The sequence below is a fragment of the Leptodactylus fuscus genome, chromosome 9 (assembly GCF_031893055.1).
Source record: "Leptodactylus fuscus isolate aLepFus1 chromosome 9, aLepFus1.hap2, whole genome shotgun sequence".
NCBI lineage: Eukaryota > Metazoa > Chordata > Amphibia > Anura > Leptodactylidae > Leptodactylus > Leptodactylus fuscus.
The window spans coordinates 75819378-75841388 of NC_134273.1; positions in this window are offsets into that span (position 1 = coordinate 75819378).

The window sequence follows — 22011 nt, forward strand, 5'->3', positions numbered from 1 at the left end:
AAAAAGTCATTGGCTGCCGAAATCAGGTGACCTCCATTTTAGACGAATAGTGGATTTCAAATCCGGGTCATATGAGAATGTGAACTTTGTGACTATGAGACAGGGATAGCTGTACAGGCAGGGATAGCTAGGGATAACCTTTATTTAGGGGGGAATGTTATTAAAAATAACTTTTTGGGGCTCTATCGGGTGTGTAATTGTGATTTTTGTGAGATAAACTTTTTCCCATAGGGATGCATTGGACAGCGCTGATTGGCCGAATTCCGTACTCTGGCCAATCAGTGCTGGCCAATGCATTCTATTAGCTTGATGAAGCAGAGTGTGCACAAGGGTTCAAGCGCACCCTCGGCTCTGATGTAGCAGAGCCGAGGCTGCACAAGGGTTCAAGCGCACCCTCGGCTCTGATGTAGGAGAGCCGAGGGTGCACTTGAACCCTTGTGCACCCTCAGCTCTGCTACATCAGAGCCGAGGGTGCGCTTGAACCCTTGTGCACACTCTGCTTCATCAAGCTAATAGAATGCATTGGCCAGCGCTGATTGGCCAGAGTACGGAACTCGACCAATCAGCGCTGGCTCTGCTGGAGGAGGCGGAGTCTAAGATCGCTCCACACCAGTCTCCATTCAGGTCCGACCTTAGACTCCGCCTCCTCCGGCAGAGCCAGCGCTGATTGGCCGAAGGCTGGCCAATGCATTCCTATGCGAATGCAGAGACTTAGTAGTGCTGAGTCAGTTTTGCTCAACTACACATCTGATGCACACTCGGCACTGCTACATCAGATGCAGCAATCTGATGTAGCAGAGCCGAGGGTGCACTAGAACCCCTGTGCAAACTCAGTTCACGCTAATAGAATGCATTGGCCAGCGCTGATTGGCCAATGCATTCTATTAGCCCGATGAAGTAGAGCTGAATGTGTGTGCTAAGCACACACATTCAGCACTGCTTCATCACGCCAATACAATGCATTAGCCAGTGCTGATTGGCCGAATTCCGTACTCTGGCCAATCAGCGCTGGCTCTGCTGGAGGAGGCGGAGTCTAAGGTCGGACCTGAATGGAGACTGGTGTGGAGCGATCTTAGACTCCGCCTCCTCCAGCAGAGCCAGCGCTGATTGGCCGAATTCCGTACTCTGGCCAATCAGCACTGGCTAATGCATTGTATTGGCGTGATGAAGCAGTGCTGAATGTGTGTGCTTAGCACACACATTCAGCTCTACTTCATCGGGCTAATAGAATGCATTGGCCAATCAGCGCTGGCCAATGCATTCTATTAGCGTGAACTGAGTTTGCACAGGGGTTCTAGTGCACCCTCGGCTCTGCTACATCAGATTGCTACATCTGATGTAGCAGTGCCGAGTGTGCATCAGATGTGTAGTTGAGCAAAACTGACTCAGCACTGCTAAGTCTCTGCATTCGCATAGGAATGCATTGGCCAGCCTTCGGCCAATCAGCGCTGGCTCTGCCGGAGGAGGCGGAGTCTAAGGTCGGACCTGAATGGAGACTGGTGTGGAGCGATCTTAGACTCCGCCTCCTCCAGCAGAGCCAGCGCTGATTGGTCGAGTTCCGTACTCTGGCCAATCAGCACTGGCCAATGCATTTCTATGGGGAAAAGTTAGCTTGCGAAAATCGCAAACTGACAGGGATTTCCATGAAATAAAGTGACTTTTATGCCCCCAGACATGCTTCCCCTGCTGTCCCAGTGTCATTCCAGAGGTGTTGGCATCATTTCCTGGGGTGTCATAGTGGACTTGGTGACCCTCCAGACACGAATTTGGGTTTCCCCCTTAACGAGTTTATGTTCCCCATAGACTATAATGGGGTTCGAAACCCATTCGAACACTCGAACAGTGAGCGGCTGTTCGAATCGAATTTCGAACCTCGAACATTTTAGTGTTCGCTCATCTCTAGTGTATACGTGTCTGAATGCGCGACGCATTACTCCATGGGAACGGAGCCTTAGTATTAAACAGAGGGCCAGGGCTGGCAGCGCAGGTTCAGTTCTCAGAAACAAGTGGTCAGAAGATTGTGGTATCAGACATGGACAAAGTCAAGGAAGACACCAAGGTGAAACACAGATATCCAAGAGGGTGTAGATAGACAAAAGATAAGATCAGATAGGAATATGAGGTCAGAAGAACAATAAGGATCAGCAGACAATAACATATTGGAAGGATAATAGTACACTAGGAACCCATTGTTCAGGTAGGGTGTGGCTGGGGAAGCACATATGGAAGATCTGGGGAGGGTTTACTGGTGTGTGTGTGTGTGTGTGTGTGTGTGTGTGTGTGTGTGTGTGTGTGTGTGTGTGTGTGTGTGTGTGTGTGTGCAGGTCCTTTAAGGAGCACTAAGGGAGCGTGTGTGCACCCTAGAAGTGGACATCAACAACATGTAGCATACAAGTGCCCATGTATAACAGGGTGGAGGAGCGAGGATCGCACTTGTGTGCAGCAAGGGTAACCTTCATCTTGATCTCAGCCGTGGGAAGGATAATAGAAGAATCAATGACCCACTTATCCTTTGCACCTCCACCCCTTCCCCCTCCCCCGGGGACTACGGGTCCGAGACCTGAAAACGATCAAAGACATTTTAAATAAATATAGATGAATAAAATTAATTTCTCCTATAAAAAATGAATATGAATGGCTACAAGACAAATCTCATCCATTTCTCATCTGCAGTAAATAATAGGCCAATCACACGCCGAGCGGCTGGAAGCAATGGCTGACCCCGAGTCCCTTCAACCGTCTTTAAATTGTAAATGGTCTATTTTAAATGCGTTTCTCGCGTTCCGTCGCACAATGATCGGCGCGTCATATTGTGTTTTGATTGTTTAAAAGTGATTTATTTGGAAGTTTAGATCTAGGAAGTCGCCTCTCCGGGGAACATTGGCGGTTCCATCCGTAATTACAATAATGCCAAGGTTTCCCAGAACGATTGTATCAGCCTACAGCTCCGAAATCGTAATTCACTATTCATGGCCGTTGCACTTTAAGAGGTAAAAGATTCCTGTAATTGTGATTTTTTTTTTTTTTTCAATCAATCGGTATTTCATCTTCATTTTTTCTCGCTCTTCCAAATCTTTAACTCGGGAAAGGGAAATTTCGACTCACTTAAGCTTTTCAGTCACTGCGGTGACATCATGCCCCCAGCTTCAGGAAAAATGTAATGTTCTTTGGACTCATTACCATGTTAGATCAATAGATCTACTTCAGGTCTCAAAAATGTATTTCTGAGTTATGTCCTGTGGACGCTTAAAACATTATCCCTTTAATAATTTATTAGGCTAAACTCTCGTGATGGAAGACTTGTTTCTCTTCCAAATGTGCGAGTCTATATTCATTCTTCAGATCTATGCCTTTTTTTTTGTCATCCCGGTGCCCTGATGGCACCTTACAAGATGGCCGCTCATGTTCATTCTCCTGGAAATTGCTTAAAATGTTACAACTAGAGATGAGCGGGTAGTACTCGATCGAGTAGGTATTCGATGGAATACTACGGTATTCGAAATACTCGTACTCGATCGAGTACCACTCGCTATTCGAATGGAAAAGTTCGATGCAGAACCAGCATTGATTGGCCGAATGCTATACAGTCGGCCAATCAACACTGGTCCTTCTCCTACCTTTAGAAGTCTTCTCCGTGCAGCTTCCCCGCGGCGTCTTCCGGCTCTGAATTCACTCTGCCTGGGCAGAGCCGATTGCGCATGAACGCTTGTAGTGCGGACATGCGCAGTCGGCTCTGCCCAGGCCCGATGCCTGGCAGAGTGAATTCAGAGCCGGAAGATGCCGCGGGGACGCTGCACGGAGAAGACTTCTCGGAGGATCCAGCCAGAGCCTCACTCGTGGACTTGGTAAGTGTAATTTGAACGAATGCTGCCTACCCCTGAAACGGGGGGGGACTTTATAACTGAGTCGTTCATGATGTTAAGGATGCCGCCCTCTATAGGGTGGTGTACAGAGTGCACTCTGATCTCCTAATTCCATCCAGGAGATTAGATTTGCATATTTTTTACCCATAATCCCTAGCGGAGCAGGAATGACTTGTAAGTCTCCGTACTGCCTATGTAGGCAAACACTCTCCCTAATGTGGACGAGTGCCCCCATACCCTGGTCTATAGTCTCTCACTCTGCTAAATCAGTATCCCTACACTATGCTGAGGATGGCCCAATAGGCCGAAACAGCGCTGTCCATAGCTGGGAATTTGTTCCTTTTGGGACAGAAATACTGATTTAGCAATTAAATCCACATTATGATTAAAAGACTTTATAACTGAGTCGTTCATGATGTTAAGGATGCCGCCCTCTATAGGGTGGTGTACAGAGTGCACTTTGTTCTCCTAATTCCATCCAGGAGATTAGATTTGCATATTTTTTTACCCCTGAAACGAGCATTTTCCCCCATAGACTATAATAGGGTTTGATATTCGATTCGAGTAGTTGAATATTGAGGGGCTACTCGAAACGAATATCGAACCTCGAACATTTTACTGTTCGCTCATCTCTAGTTACAACATAACCATATTTACATTGTCCTAAAAAAAGGAAGAAATGGTTCTCCATTGACTGGTTCCTTTGGGTGTGTTGATACTCGACAAAATTTTTGCACAATGTGAAAATTGGACCAATCTGTCTCAACGGGATTGTTTCTTTAGCAAGTGCTTGGACGTCTGCATGTCTCGTTCTGATAAATGGGACAGAAACTTCTGAGCGTTTTGTAAAAGTAAACATGTATGGAACTATATTAGATACAGTTTGTGGCCAAAACCCCATGACCAAACCGATTAAGGGATTCTACACTTTCCAAAGAAGCCTTTCTTATACCTCATTGCAGCTCCATTTTCATGAAACATTATATTCTTATGCAAATGAGCTGAAAAGGATTTTAGGGTTTTAATTGCCCCTAACTGATGTCCAGCTCTACTCCCCAATGCTAGAGTGCAGGGGCGTAACTACCAGGGTAGTAGCGATAGCATCTGCCACAGGGCACAGGACATTAGGGGGCCCGGCAGCAGCCGCTAACGCTACAGATTTTCTTTTGTAATAGGCCATTACCTACTGGAGCACATATTTATGCGCGCACATATTTATGCGCCCTACCCTGTATATGCGCCCTACCCTGTATATGCGCGCACATATTTATGCGTGCACATATTTATGCGCGCACATATTTATGCGCCCTACCCTGTATATGCGCCCTACCCTGTATATGCGCGCACATATTTATGCGTGCACATATTTATGCGCGCACATATTTATGCGCCCTACCCTGTATATGCGCGCACATATTTATGCGTGCACATATTTATGCACGCACATATTTATGCATGCACATATTTATGCGCCCTACCCTGTATATGCTCCCTACTCTGTATATGCGCGCACATATTTATGCGTGCACATATTTATGCACGCACATATTTATGCATGCACATATTTATGCGCCCTACCCTGTATATGCGTGCACATATTTATGCGCCCTACCCTGTATATGCGCGCACATATTTATGCGCGCACATATTTATGCGCCCTACCCTGTATATGCGTGCACATATTTATGCGCCCTACCCTGTATATGCACGCACATATTTATGCTCACACATATTTATGCGCCCTACCCTGTATATGCGCCCTACCCTGTATATGCGCGCACATATTTATGCGCCCTACCCTGTATATGCGTGCACATATTTATGCGCCCTACCATGTATATTCGCGCACATATTTATGCGCCCTACCCTGTATATGCGCCCTACCCTGTATATGCGCGCACATATTTAGGCACGCACATATTTAGGCGCGCACATATTTAGGCGCGCACATATTTAGGCGCGCACATATTTATGAGGGCATATATTTATGCACGCACATATATTTGCGCCCCACCCTGTATATGCGTGCACATATTTATGCGCCCTACTCTGTATATGCGCGCACATATTTATGCGCCCTACCCTGTATATGCGTGCACATATTTATGCGCCCTACGCTGTATATGCGCGCACATATTTATGCGCACACATATTTATGCGCCCTACCCTGTATATGCGCCCTACCCTGTATATGCGCGCACATATTTATGCGCGCACATATTTATGCGCGCACATATTTATGCGCGCACATATTTATGCGCGCACATATTTATGCGCGCACATATTTATGCGCGCACATATTTATGCGCGCACATATTTATGAACACACTTATTTATGTGCCCTACCCTGTATATGTGCGCACATATTTATGCGCGCACATATTTATGCGCCTTACCCTGTATATGCACGCACATATTTATGCGCGCACATATTTATGCGTGCACCTATATATGCGCCTTAACCTGTATATGTGCGCACATATTTATGCGTGCACATATTTTTGCGCGCAAATATTTATGAGGGCATATATTTATGAACGCACTTATTTATGTGCCCTACCCTGTATATTCGCGCACATATTTATGCGCCCTACCCTGTATATGCGCGCACATATTTATGCGCGCACATATTTATGCGCGCACATATTTATGCGCGCACATATTTATGCGCGCACATATTTATGCGCGCACATATTTATGCGCGCACATATTTATGCGCGCACATATTTATGCGCGCACATATTTATGCGCCCTACCCTGTATATGCGCCCTACCCTGTATATGCGCGCACATATTTATGCGCGCACATATTTATGCACCCTACCCTGTATATGCGTGCACATATTTATGCGCCCTACCCTGTATATGTGCACACATATTTATGCGCACACATATTTATGCACCCTACCCTGTATATGCGCCCTACCCTGTATATGCGCGCACATATTTATGCGCGCACATATTTATGCGCGCACATATTTATGCGCGCACATATTTATGCGCGCACATATTTATGCGCGCACATATTTATGCGCGCACATATTTATGCGCGCACATATTTATGCGCGCACATATTTATGCGCCCTACCCTATATGTGCGCCCTACCCTGTATATGCGCGCACATATTTAGGCGCGCACATATTTAGGCGCGCACATATTTAGGCTCCCTACCCTGTATATGCGCGCACATATTTATGCATGCGCATATTTATGCACGCACATATTTATGCATGCACATATTTATGTGCCCTACCCTGTATATGCGCGCACATATTTATGCGCGCACATATTTATGCGCCCTACCCTGTATATGCGCGCACATATTTATGTGCGCACATATTTATGCGCGCACCTATATATGCGCCTTAACCTGTATATGCGCGCACATATTTATGCGTGCACATATTTTTGCGCGCACATATTTATGAGGGCATATATTTATGCACGCACATATATTTGCGCCCCACCCTGTATATGTGCGCACATATTTATGTGCGCACATATTTATGCGCCCTACCCTGTATGTGCGTGCACATATTTATGCGCCCTACCCTGTATATGCGCTCACAAATTTATGCGCACACATATTTATGCGCCCTACCCTGTATATGCGTGCACATATTTATGCGCCCTACCCTGTATATTCGCGCACATATTTATGCGCCCTACCCTGTATATGCGCCCTACCCTGTATATGCGCGCACAAATTTATGCGCCCTACCCTGTATATGCGTGCACATATTTATGCGCCCTACCCTGTATATTCGCGCACATATTTATGCACCCTACCCTGTATATGCGCCCTAACCTGTATATGCGCGCACATATTTAGGCGCGCACATATTTAGGCGAGCACATATTTAGGCGAGCACATATTTAGGCGCGCACATATTTAGGCGCGCACATATTTAGGCGCGCACATATTTAGGCGCGCACATATTTAGGCGCGCACATATTTAGGCGCGCACATATTTAGGCGCGCACATATTTAGGCGCGCACATATTTAGGCGCGCACATATTTAGGCGCGCACATATTTAGGCGCGCACATATTTAGGCGCGCACATATTTAGGCGCGCACATATTTAGGCGCGCACATATTTAGGCGCGCACATATTTAGGCGCGCACATATTTATGCTCCCTACCCTGTATTTATGCACGCAAATATTTATGCATGCACATATTTATGCGCCCTACCCTGTATATGCGCGCACATATTTATGCGCGCACATATTTATGCGCCCTACCCTGTATATGAACGCACATATTTATGCGCGCACATATTTATGCGCGCACCTTTATATATGCGCCTTAACCTGTATATGCGCGCACATATTTATGCGTGCACATATTTTTGCGCGCACATATTTATGAGGGTATGTATTTATGCACGCACATATATATGCGCCCCACCCTGTATATGTGCGCACATATTTATGTGCGCACATATCAATGCGCCCTACCCTGTATATGCGTGCACATATTTATGCGCCCTACTCTGTATATGCGCGCACAAATTTATGCGCACACATATTTATGCGCCCTACAATATATATGCGCCCTACCCTGTATATGCGCGCACATATTTATGCGCGCACATATTTATGCGCCCTACCCTGTATATACGTGCACATATTTATGCGCCCTACGCTGTATATGCGCGCACATATTTATGCGCACACATATTTATGCGCCCTACCCTGTATATGCGCCCTACCCTGTATATGCGCGCACATATTTATGCGCGCACATATTTATGCGCGCACATATTTATGCGCGCACATATTTATGCGCGCACATATTTATGCGCGCACATATTTATGCGCGCACATATTTATGCGCGCACATATTTATGCGCGCACATATTTATGCGCGCACATATTTATGCGCGCACATATTTATGCGCGCACATATTTATGCGCGCACATATTTATGCGCGCACATATTTATGCGCCCTACCCTGTATAGGCGCGCGCATATTTAGGCGCGCGCATATTTAGGCGCGCGCATATTTAGGCGCGCGCATATTTAGGCGCGCGCATATTTAGGCGCGCGCATATTTAGGCGCGCGCATATTTAGGCGCGCGCATATTTAGGCGCGCGCATATTTAGGCGCGCGCATATTTAGGCGCGCGCATATTTAGGCGCGCGCATATTTAGGCGCGCGCTTATTTAGGCGCGCGCATATTTAGGCGCGCGCATATTTAGGCGCGCGCATATTTAGGCGCCCTACCATGTATATGCGCGCACATATTTATGCGTACGCATATTTATGCACGGACATATTTATGCATGCACATATTTATGTGCCCTACCCTGTATATGCGCGCACATATTTATGCGCGCACATATTTATGCGCCCTACCCTGTATATGTGCGCACATATTTATGCGCGCACATATTTATGCACGCACATATTTATGCGCGCACATATTTATGCGCGCACCTATATATGCGCCTTAACCTGTATATGCGCGCACATATTTATGCGTGCACATATTTTTGCGCGCACATATTTATGAGGGCATATATTTATGCACGCACATATATTTGCGCCCCACCCTGTATATGTGCGCACATATTTATGTGCGCACATATTTATGCGCCCTACCCTGTATATGCGTGCACATATTTATGCGCCCTACCCTGTATATGCGCGCACAAATTTATGCGCACACATATTTATGCGCCCTACCCTGTATATGCGCGCACATATTTATGTGCGCACATATTTATGCGCCCTACCCTGTATATGCGTGCACATATTTATGCGCCCTACCCTGTATATGCACGCACATATTTATGCGCACACATATTTATGCGCCCTACCCTGTATATGCGCGCACATATTTATGCGCGCACATATTTATGCGCGCACATATTTATGCGCGCACATATTTATGCGCGCACATATTTATGCGCGCACATATTTATGCGCGCACATATTTATGCGCGCACATATTTATGCGCGCACATATTTATGCGCGCACATATTTATGCTCCCTACCCTGTATATACGCGCACATATTTATGCGTGCACATATTTATGAACGCACTTATTTATGCATGCACATATTTATGTGCCCTACCCTGTATATGCGCGCACATATTTATGCGCCCTACCCTGTATATGCGCGCACATATTTATGCACGCACATACTTATGCGCGCACCTATATATGCGCCTTAACCTGTATATGCGCGCACATATTTATGCACTCACATATTTATGCGCCCTACCCTGTATATGCGCCCTACCCTGTATATGCGCCCTACCCTGTATATGCGCACACATATTTATGCGCGCACATATTTATGCGCCCTACCCTGTATATGCGCCCTACCCTGTATATGCGCGCACATATTTATGCGCGCACATATTTATGCGCGCACATATTTATGCGCGCACATATTTATGCGCGCACATATTTATGCGCGCACATATTTATGCGCGCACATATTTATGCGCGCACATATTTATGCGCGCACATATTTATGCGCGCACATATTTATGCGCGCACATATTTATGCGCGCACATATTTATGCGCGCACATATTTATGCGCGCACATATTTATGCGCGCACATATTTATGCGCGCACATATTTATGCGCGCACATATTTATGCGCGCACATATTTATGCGCGCACATATTTATGCTCCCTACCCTGTATATACGCGCACATATTTATGCGTGCACATATTTATGAACGCACTTATTTATGCATGCACATATTTATGTGCCCTACCCTGTATATGCGCGCACATATTTATGCGCCCTACCCTGTATATGCACGCACATATTTATGCGCGCACATATTTATGCGCGCACCTATATATGCGCCTTAACCTGTATATGTGCGCACATATTTATGCGTGCACATATTTTTGCGCGCAAATATTTATGTGGGCATATATTTATGCACGCACATATATTTGCGCCCCACCCTGTATATGTGCGCACATATTTATGTGCGCACATATTTATGCGCCCTACCCTGTATATTTCCGCACATATTTATGCGCCCTACCCTGTATATGCGCCCTACCCTGTATATGCGCGCACATATTTATGCGCGCACATATTTATGCGCGCACATATTTATGCGCGCACATATTTATGCGCGCACATATTTATGCGCGCACATATTTATGCGCGCACATATTTATGCGCGCACATATTTATGCGCGCACATATTTATGCGCCCTACCCTGTATATGCGCCCTACCCTGTATATGCGCGCACATATTTAGGCGCGCACATATTTAGGCGCGCACATATTTAGGCGCGCACATATTTAGGCGCGCACATATTTAGGCGCGCACATATTTAGGCGCGCACATATTTAGGCGCGCACATATTTAGGCGCGCACATATTTAGGCGCGCACATATTTAGGCGCGCACATATTTAGGCGCGCACATATTTAGGCGCGCACATATTTAGGCGCGCACATATTTATGCTCCCTACCCTGTATTTATGCACGCAAATATTTATGCATGCACATATTTATGCGCCCTACCCTGTATATGCGCCCAACCCTGTATATGCGCCCTACCCTGTATATGCGCGCACATATTTATGCGCGCACATATTTATGCGCGCACATATTTATGCGCGCACATATTTATGCGCCCTACCCTGTATATGCGCCCAACCCTGTATATGCGCCCTACCCTGTATATGCGCGCACATATTTATGCGCGCACATATTTATGCGCGCACATATTTATGCGCGCACATATTTATGCGCGCACATATTTATGCGCGCACATATTTATGCGCGCACATATTTATGCGCGCACATATTTATGCGCGCACATATTTATGCTCCCTACCCTGTATATACGCGCACATATTTATGCGTGCACATATTTATGAACGCACTTATTTATGCATGCACATATTTATGTGCCGTACCCTGTATATGCGCGCACATATTTATGCGCGCACATATTTATGCGCGCACATATTTATGCGCCCTACCCTGTATATGCGCCCTACCCTGTATATGCGCGCACATATTTATGCGCGCACATATTTATGCGCGCACATATTTATGCGCGCACATATTTATGCGCGCACATATTTATGCGCGCACATATTTATGCGCGCACATATTTATGCGCGCACATATTTATGCGCGCACATATTTATGCGCGCACATATTTATGCGCGCACATATTTATGCGCGCACATATTTATGCGCGCACATATTTATGCGCGCACATATTTATGCGCGCACATATTTATGCTCCCTACCCTGTATATACGCGCACATATTTATGCGTGTACATATTTATGAACGCACTTATTTATGCATGCACATATTTATGTGCCCTACCCTGTATATGCGCGCACATATTTATGCGCCCTACCCTGTATATGCACGCACATATTTATGCGCGCACATATTTATGCGCGCACCTATATATGCGCCTTAACCTGTATATGTGCGCACATATTTATGCGTGCACATATTTTTGCGCGCAAATATTTATGTGGGCATATATTTATGCACGCACATATATTTGCGCCCCACCCTGTATATGTGCGCACATATTTATGTGCGCACATATTTATGCGCCCTACCCTGTATATTTGCGCACATATTTATGCGCCCTACCCTGTATATGCGCCCTACCCTGTATATGCGCGCACATATTTATGCGCGCACATATTTATGCGCGCACATATTTATGCGCGCACATATTTATGCGCCCTACCCTGTATATGCGCCCTACCCTGTATATGCGCGCACATATTTAGGCGCGCACATATTTAGGCGCGCACATATTTAGGCGCGCACATATTTAGGCGCGCACATATTTAGGCGCGCACATATTTAGGCGCGCACATATTTAGGCGCGCACATATTTAGGCGCGCACATATTTAGGCGCGCACATATTTAGGCGCGCACATATTTAGGCGCGCACATATTTAGGCGCGCACATATTTATGCTCCCTACCCTGTATTTATGCACGCAAATATTTATGCATGCACATATTTATGCGCCCTACCCTGTATATGCGCGCACATATTTATGCGCGCACATATTTATGCGCGCACATATTTATGCGCCCTACCCTGTATATGCGCCCAACCCTGTATATGCGCCCTACCCTGTATATGCGCGCACATATTTATGCGCGCACATATTTATGCGCGCACATATTTATGCGCGCACATATTTATGCGCGCACATATTTATGCGCGCACATATTTATGCGCGCACCTATATATGCGCCTTAACCTGTATATGCGCGCACATATTTATGCGTGCACATATTTTTGCGCGCACATATTTATGAGGGCATATATTTATGCACGCACATATATTTGCGCCCCACCCTGTATATGTGCGCACATATTTATGTGCGCACATATTTATGCGCCCTACCCTGTATATGCGTGCACATATTTATGCGACCTACCCTGTATATGCGCGCACAAATTTATGCGCACACATATTTATGCGCCCTACCCTGTATATGCGCGCACATATTTATGTGCGCACATATTTATGCGCCCTACCCTGTATATGCGTGCACATATTTATGCGCCCTACCCTGTATATGCACGCACATATTTATGCGCACACATATTTATGCGCCCTACCCTGTATATGCGCGCACATATTTATGCGCGCACATATTTATGCGCGCACATATTTATGCGCCCTACCCTGTATATGCGCCCTACCCTGTATATGCGCGCACATATTTATGCGCGCACATATTTATGCGCGCACATATTTATGCGCGCACATATTTATGCGCGCACATATTTATGCGCGCACATATTTATGCGCGCACATATTTATGCGCGCACATATTTATGCGCGCACATATTTATGCGCGCACATATTTATGCTCCCTACCCTGTATACACGCGCACATATTTATGCGTGCACATATTTATGAACGCACTTATTTATGCATGCACATATTTATGTGCCCTACCCTGTATATGCGCGCACATATTTATGCGCCCTACCCTGTATATGCGCGCACATATTTATGCGCGCACCTATATATGCGCCTTAACCTGTATATGTGCGCACATATTTATGCGTGCACATATTTTTGCACGCAAATATTTATGTGGGCATATATTTATGCACGCACATATATTTGCGCCCCACCCTGTATATGTGCGCACATATTTATGTGCGCACATATTTATGCGCCCTACCCTGTATATTCGCGCACATATTTATGCGCCCTACTCTGTATATGCGCCCTACCCTATATATATGCGTGCACATATTTATGCGTGCACCTATTTATGCGTGCACCTATTTATGCGTGCACCTATTTATGTGCGCACCTATTTATGCGCGCACCTATTTATGCGCCCTACCCTGTATATGCGCCCTACCCTGTATATGCGCGCACATATTTATGCGCGCACATATTTATGCACCCTACCCTGTATATGCGCGCACATATTTATGCATGCGCATATTTACGCACGCACATATTTATGCATGCACATATTTATGTGCCCTACCCTGTATATGCGCGCACATATTTATGCGCCCTACCCTGTATATGCGCGCACATATTTATGCGCGCACATATTTATTCGCGCACCTATATATGCGCCTTAACCTGTATATGCGCGCACATATTTATGCGTGCACATATTTTTGCGCGCACATATTTATGAGGGCATATATTTATGCACGCACATATATTTGCGCCCTACCCTGTATATGCGTGCACATATTTATGCGCCCTACCCTGTGTATGCGCTCACAAATTTATGCGCACACAAATTTATGCGCCCTACCCTGTATATGCGCGCACATATTTATGTGCGCACATATTTATGCGCCCTACCCTGTATATGCGTGCACATATTTATGCGCCCTACCCTGTATATGCGCGCACATATTTATGCACACACATATTTATGCGTCCTACCCTGTATATGCGCGCACATATTTATGCGCGCACATATTTATGCGCGCACATATTTATGCGTGCACATATTTATGCATGCACATATTTTTACGCCCTACCCTGTATATGCGCCCTACCCTGTATATGCGCGCATATATTTATGCGCGCACATATTTATGCGCCCTACCCTGTATATGCGTGCACATATTTATGCGCCCTACCCTGTATATGCGCGCACATATTTATGCGCACACATATTTATGCGCCCTACCCTGTATATGCGCCCTACCCTGTATATGCGCGCACATATTTATGCGCCCTACCCTGTATATGCGTGCACATATTTATGCGCCCTACCCTGGATATTCGCACACATATTTATGCGCCCTACCCTGTATATGCGCCCTACCCTGTATATGCGCGCACATATTTAGGCGCGCACATATTTAGGCGCGCACATATTTAGGCGCGCACATATTTAGGCGCGCACATATTTAGGCGCGCACATATTTAGGCGCGCACATATTTAGGCGCGCACATATTTAGGCGCGCACATATTTAGGCGCGCACATATTTAGGCGCGCACATATTTAGGCGCGCACATATTTATGCTCCCTACCCTGTATTTATGCACGCAAATATTTATGCACGCAAATATTTATGCATGCACATATTTATGCGCCCTACCCTGTATATGCGCGCACATATTTATGCGCGCACATATTTATGCGCCCTACCCTGTATATGCACGCACATATTTATGCGCGCACATATTTATGCGCGCACCTATATATGCGCCTTAACCAGTATATGCGCGCACATATTTATGCGTGCACATATTTTTGCGCGCACATATTTATGAGGGTATATATTTATGCACGCACATATATTTGCGCCCCACCCTGTATATGTGCGCACATATCAATGCGCCCCACCCTGTATATGCGTGCACATATTTATACGCCGTACTCTGTATATGCGCGCACAAATTTATGCGCACACATATTTATGCGCCCTACAATGTATATGCGCCGTACCCTATATACGCGCGCAAATATTTATGCGCGCACATATTTATGCGCCCTACCCTGTATATACGTGCACATATTTATGCGCACACATATTTATGCGCCCTACCCTGTATATGCGCCCTACCCTGTATATGCGCGCACATATTTATGCGCGCACATATTTATGCGCGCACATATTTATGCGCGCACATATTTATGCGCGCACATATTTATGCGCCCTACCCTGTATAGGCGCCCTACCCTGTATAGGCGCCCTACCCTGTATAGGCGCGCACATATTTAGGCGCGCACATATTTAGGCGCGCACATATTTAGGCGCGCACATATTTAGGCGCGCACATATTTAGGCGCGCACATATTTAGGCGCGCACATATTTAGGCGCGCACATATTTAGGCGCGCACATATTTAGGCGCGCACATATTTAGGCGCGCACATATTTAGGCGCGCACATATTTATGCTCCCTACCATGTATATGCGCGCACATATTTATGCGTACGCATATTTATGCACGGACATATTTATGCATGCACATATTTATGTGCCCTACCCTGGATATGCGCGCACATATTTATGCGCGCACATATTTATGCGCCCTACCCTGTATATGCGCGCACATATTTATGCGCGCACATATTTATGCGCGCACATATTTTTGCGTGCACATATTTATGCGCGCACATATTTATGCGCGCACCTATATATGCGCCTTAACCTGTATATGCGCGCACATATTTATGCGTGCACATATTTTTGCGCGCACATATTTATGAGGGCATATATTTATGCACGCACATATATTTGCGCCCCACGCTGTATATGTGCGCACATATTTATGTGAGCACATATTTATGCGCCCTACCCTGTATATGCGTGCACATATTTATGCGCCCTACCCTGTATATGCGCGCACAAATTTATGCGCACACATATTTATGCGCCCTACCCTGTATATGCGTGCACATATTTATGTGCGCACATATTTATGCGCCCTACCCTGTATATGCACGCACATATTTATGCGCACACATATTTATGCGCCCTACCCTGTATATGCGCGCACATATTTATGCGCGCACATATTTAGGCGCGCACATATTTAGGCGCGCACATATTTATGCTCCCTACCATGTATATGCGCGCACATATTTATGCGTACGCATATTTATGCACGGACATATTTATGCATGCACATATTTATGTGCCCTACCCTGGATATGCGCGCACATATTTATGCGCGCACATATTTATGCGCCCTACCCTGTATATGCGCGCACATATTTATGCGCGCACATATTTATGCGCGCACATATTTTTGCGTGCACATATTTATGCGCGCACATATTTATGCGCGCACCTATATATGCGCCTTAACCTGTATATGCGCGCACATATTTATGCGTGCACATATTTTTGCGCGCACATATTTATGAGGGCATATATTTATGCACGCACATATATTTGCGCCCCACGCTGTATATGTGCGCACATATTTATGTGAGCACATATTTATGCGCCCTACCCTGTATATGCGTGCACATATTTATGCGCCCTACCCTGTATATGCGCGCACAAATTTATGCGCACACATATTTATGCGCCCTACCCTGTATATGCGTGCACATATTTATGTGCGCACATATTTATGCGCCCTACCCTGTATATGCACGCACATATTTATGTGCACACATATTTATGCGCCCTACCCTGTATATGCGCGCACATATTTATGCGCGCACATATTTATGCGCGCACATATTTATGCACTCACATATTTATGCGCCCTACCCTGTATATGCGCCCTACCCTGTATATGCGCGCACATATTTATGCGCGCACATATTTATGCGCGCACATATTTATGCGCGCACATATTTATGCGCGCACATATTTATGCGCGCACATATTTATGCGCGCACATATTTATGCGCGCACATATTTATGCGCGCACATATTTATGCGCGCACATATTTATGCGCGCACATATTTATGCGCGCACATATTTATGCGCGCACATATTTATGCGCGCACATATTTATGCGCGCACATATTTATGCGCGCACATATTTATGCGCGCACATATTTATGCTCCCTACCCTGTATATACGCGCACATATTTATGCGTGCTCATATTTATGAACGCACTTATTTATGCATGCACATATTTATGTGCCCTACCCTGTATATGCGCGCACATATTTATGCGCCCTACCCTGTATATGCACGCACATATTTATGCACGCACATATTTATGCGCGCACCTATATATGCGCCTTAACCTGTATATGTGCGCACATATTTATGCGTTGTCACGGAGCAAAGGTATACGTCTTCCTCCGGATGGTCTTTTGAATCAACAGGGACGCAAGAGGTCGGGAGACAACAGCAATTTATTGTAATCTACAAAGTTAGTAGCCGGCGGCGGTCACATCAACCGTAATAACAATAAGTCCACAGAAGTCACAATCCAATGATAGCTTTGGTTCCTTGGTCCTGTAACTAAGTCCTGGCTCTCTGCAGAGCTGTGCACAGGCCGGCTAACACATACTAACTGCAAGCTACAACTATATACTAAAACTGTTACACCTATACCTGGGGGTGGGAAGGGCTGAGCCACAGATCCTTCCCCCCTCACCTATACCAAGGAGAGCAGACTCCCTGTCTCTTTTGAACAATGCACAGTCCAACATCTTCTTGGAGACACTGATCAGATTATCTCCACCCATTGTCCTCACTAGTTAGAGGGATTTGCATACAATGTGCTAACACACTAGACCCGAATCAGCCAACTACACACTGATGTTTACAACAGGTTAGAGAATACATTCCACATGAAATATATATTACACATTGCCTATAGTATAGACTCTAACCATCCCGTGACAACCCCTCCCCCTCTCAAAACATGTGCATGACACAATTGGCCTACACAGGTAAATTGGGGAATGCACATCAGTCTCTATAGCTCATATGTCCTCCTGCCGGGATAACCCATCCGCGTTCTGCTGTTGGTTCCCTCGGCGGTACTGAATGGTAAAGTTGTAGGGTTGAAGGGCTGGCATCTGTCAGAAAATCCGGTGGATCCATGTTGGCTTCTCCCTGAGCTTGGCTTCGGGTCACTGCTCCCACAAAGTGGCACTGTAGATTTCCAACATCGTTGCCTAACAGAACATCGGCCGGCAGCCCGCTCATCACACCAATTGTGCATCGTTTTGGTCCATAACCATAGTCGAGTTCCACGGTAGCTTTAGGAATACGTCTTTGAGTACCCCCTGCCAACTTGATAGAAATGCCAGGACCCTCCTCTAGGGCCTCGGGTCGCACAACTCGGGGGTCCGCTACCGTTAGGAAAGCTCCCGAGTCCCGGAATCCAACAACTGTTCGGCCATCCAGTAGGACCTCCTGCAAGTGCTTCCTCTGAAGGTTTGCGGGATGTGTGGCGGAAGGCTGAATCCCATAGACCCCTGGAGGTGGAACAGATGGGTCATTCATGGAGTCATCTGGACATGGGGCCAAACTTTCTGTCCTAGGGGTGGTTCCCAGGTAGTGAATAGGCCGAGATGCCACGGTGGCCCGTGCCCCCATGTTAACAGGGCAACTAGCTTGCAAATGTCCAGGCCGCCCGCAACCAAAACATCTGCGCTCTAGCATTCTTCCAGTAGGTCGTTGTCTAGGGACAGGGTTGTTCATAGCTGGAGGCCGATGGGCTGGGGCAAGGGTAGAGGGGAAATTGTAATCCTGAGGCCGGGCACGAAAGGTGGGTGGCTGGCTGAAGGGTGTCTGGCGGACTGTGGTAGTTTTCCGCTCCTCTGCAAACAACCTCTTCCACTGCGGCTTGATGGTCAGGCCCTCATCTGCAAGAGAAGCAGCTTGCTCCACTGTGGCTGGGTTCCGTTCCAGCACCCACTCACGGATCTCAGCGGGGCACTGGGAAAAGAACTGTTCCTTAAGTATGACTTGGAAGATCTTATCGACTGTGACAGCCTCCTCTCCTTCTAGCCAGCGCTTGCATGCTTGCTTCAACTTGTGGGCGAACATGTGGAAGGAGCTTCCCCCATTGTAAGACAAAGAGCGGAACTGAACTCGGTAGGTCTCTGGAGTGACTGCATAATACTTCTGCACCGCTCTTTTAATGGCCTCATAGTCCCGCTGATCACTAGGGTCCATGGCTCTGAGAGCTTCCGCAGCCCCATCTCGTAGGTGCCCCACCAGATACCGGACCCAATCCTTCTCTGGGACTTCCATCAGGTGGCACTGGTGTTCGAAGTCCTGAAAATATCCATCAACATCCCCAGCCGCTTCCTCAAAGGTCTTGAAGTGTTTATGGGAGACATATGGTGGTTCTCTCACTGTTGGGCTGGGGGTCGACGTTTGATTATAATTCCTCATAGTTATCTCAGCCATTCGCATTTCATGCGCCATTCTTTCCTTTTCATGCGCCATTCTCTGTTCCTCCTTCTCCGTTTCCTGAGCCCTCTGTAATGCTCTACTCCTTTGCTCTGCAGTTGCTCCTAGCCCCAGCACTGCCAATTCCTCCTCATACAAAACAACCCATCTGCTCTTTTGGGTCTGTACCTGCCACTCCCGTATCTCTCCAGTCTCCTGGGGGCAGCCCTCCTCATGGTCGCTTTGCAGGGTCATCTCCTCCAGTGCCTCGATCAGTTGCTCTTTCGTTCTTCCCTGGTAACTCAGGTTTAGTTCCCGGGCCCTTACTTGTAGACTTGCCATAGTCCAGTTCCTGTATTCTGAGGTTGTGGCTCCATTAATCGCTGAGCTGCTGTAGTCCATCTCGCTGTCCGCTGTTGATCCCACCGCTGCCAACCAGTTGTCACGGAGCAAAGGTATACGTCTTCCTCCGGATGGTCTTTTGAATCAACAGGGACGCAAGAGGTCGGGAGACAACAGCAATTTATTGTAATCCACAAAGTTAGTAGCCGGCGGCGGTCACATCAACCGTAATAACAATAAGTCCACAGAAGTCACAATCCAATGATAGCTTTGGTTCCTTGGTCCTGTAACTAAGTCCTGGCTCTCTGCAGAGCTGTGCACAGGCCGGCTAACACATACTAACTGCAAGCTACAACTATATACTAAACTGTTACACCTATACCTGGGGGTGGGAAGGGCTGAGCCACAGATCCTTCCCCCCTCACCTATACCAAGGAGAGCAGACTCCCTGTCTCTTTTGAACAATGCACAGTCCAACATCTTCTTGGAGACACTGATCAGATTATCTCCACCCATTGTCCTCACTAGTTAGAGGGATTTGCATACAATGTGCTAACACACTAGACCCGAATCAGCCAACTACACACTGATGTTTACAACAGGTTAGAGAATACATTCCACATGAAATATATATTACACATTGCCTATAGTATAGACTCTAACCATCCCGTGACATGCGTGCACATATTTTTGCGCGCAAATATTTATGTGGGCATATATTTATGCACGCACATATATTTGCGCCCCACCCTGTATATGTGCGCACATATTTATGTGCGCACATATTTATGCGCCCTACCCTGTATATTCGCGCACATATTTATGCGCCCTACCCTGTATATGCGCCCTACCCTGTATATGCGTGCACATATTTATGCGTGCACATATTTATGCGCGCACATATTTATGCGCGCACATATTTATGCGCGCACATATTTATGCGCGCACATATTTATGCGCGCACATATTTATGCGCCCTACCCTGTATATGCGCCCTACCCTGTATATGCGCGCACATATTTAGGCGCGCACATATTTAGGCACGCACATATTTAGGTGCGCACATATTTAGGCGTGCACATATTTATGCTCCCTACCCTGTATTTATGCACGCAAATATTTATGCATGCACATATTTATGCGCCCTACCCTGTATATGCGCGCACATATTTATGCGCGCACATATTTATGCGCGCACATATTTATGCGCCCTACCCTGTATATGCGCCCAACCCTGTATATGCGCCCTACCCTGTATATGCGCGCACATATTTATGCGCGCACATATTTATGCGCGCACATATTTATGCGCGCACATATTTATGCGCGCACATATTTATGCGCGCACATATTTATGCGCGCACATATTTATGCGCGCACATATTTATGCGCGCACATATTTATGCGCGCACATATTTATGCGCGCACATATTTATGCTCCCTACCCTGTATATATGCGCACATATTTATGCGTGCACAT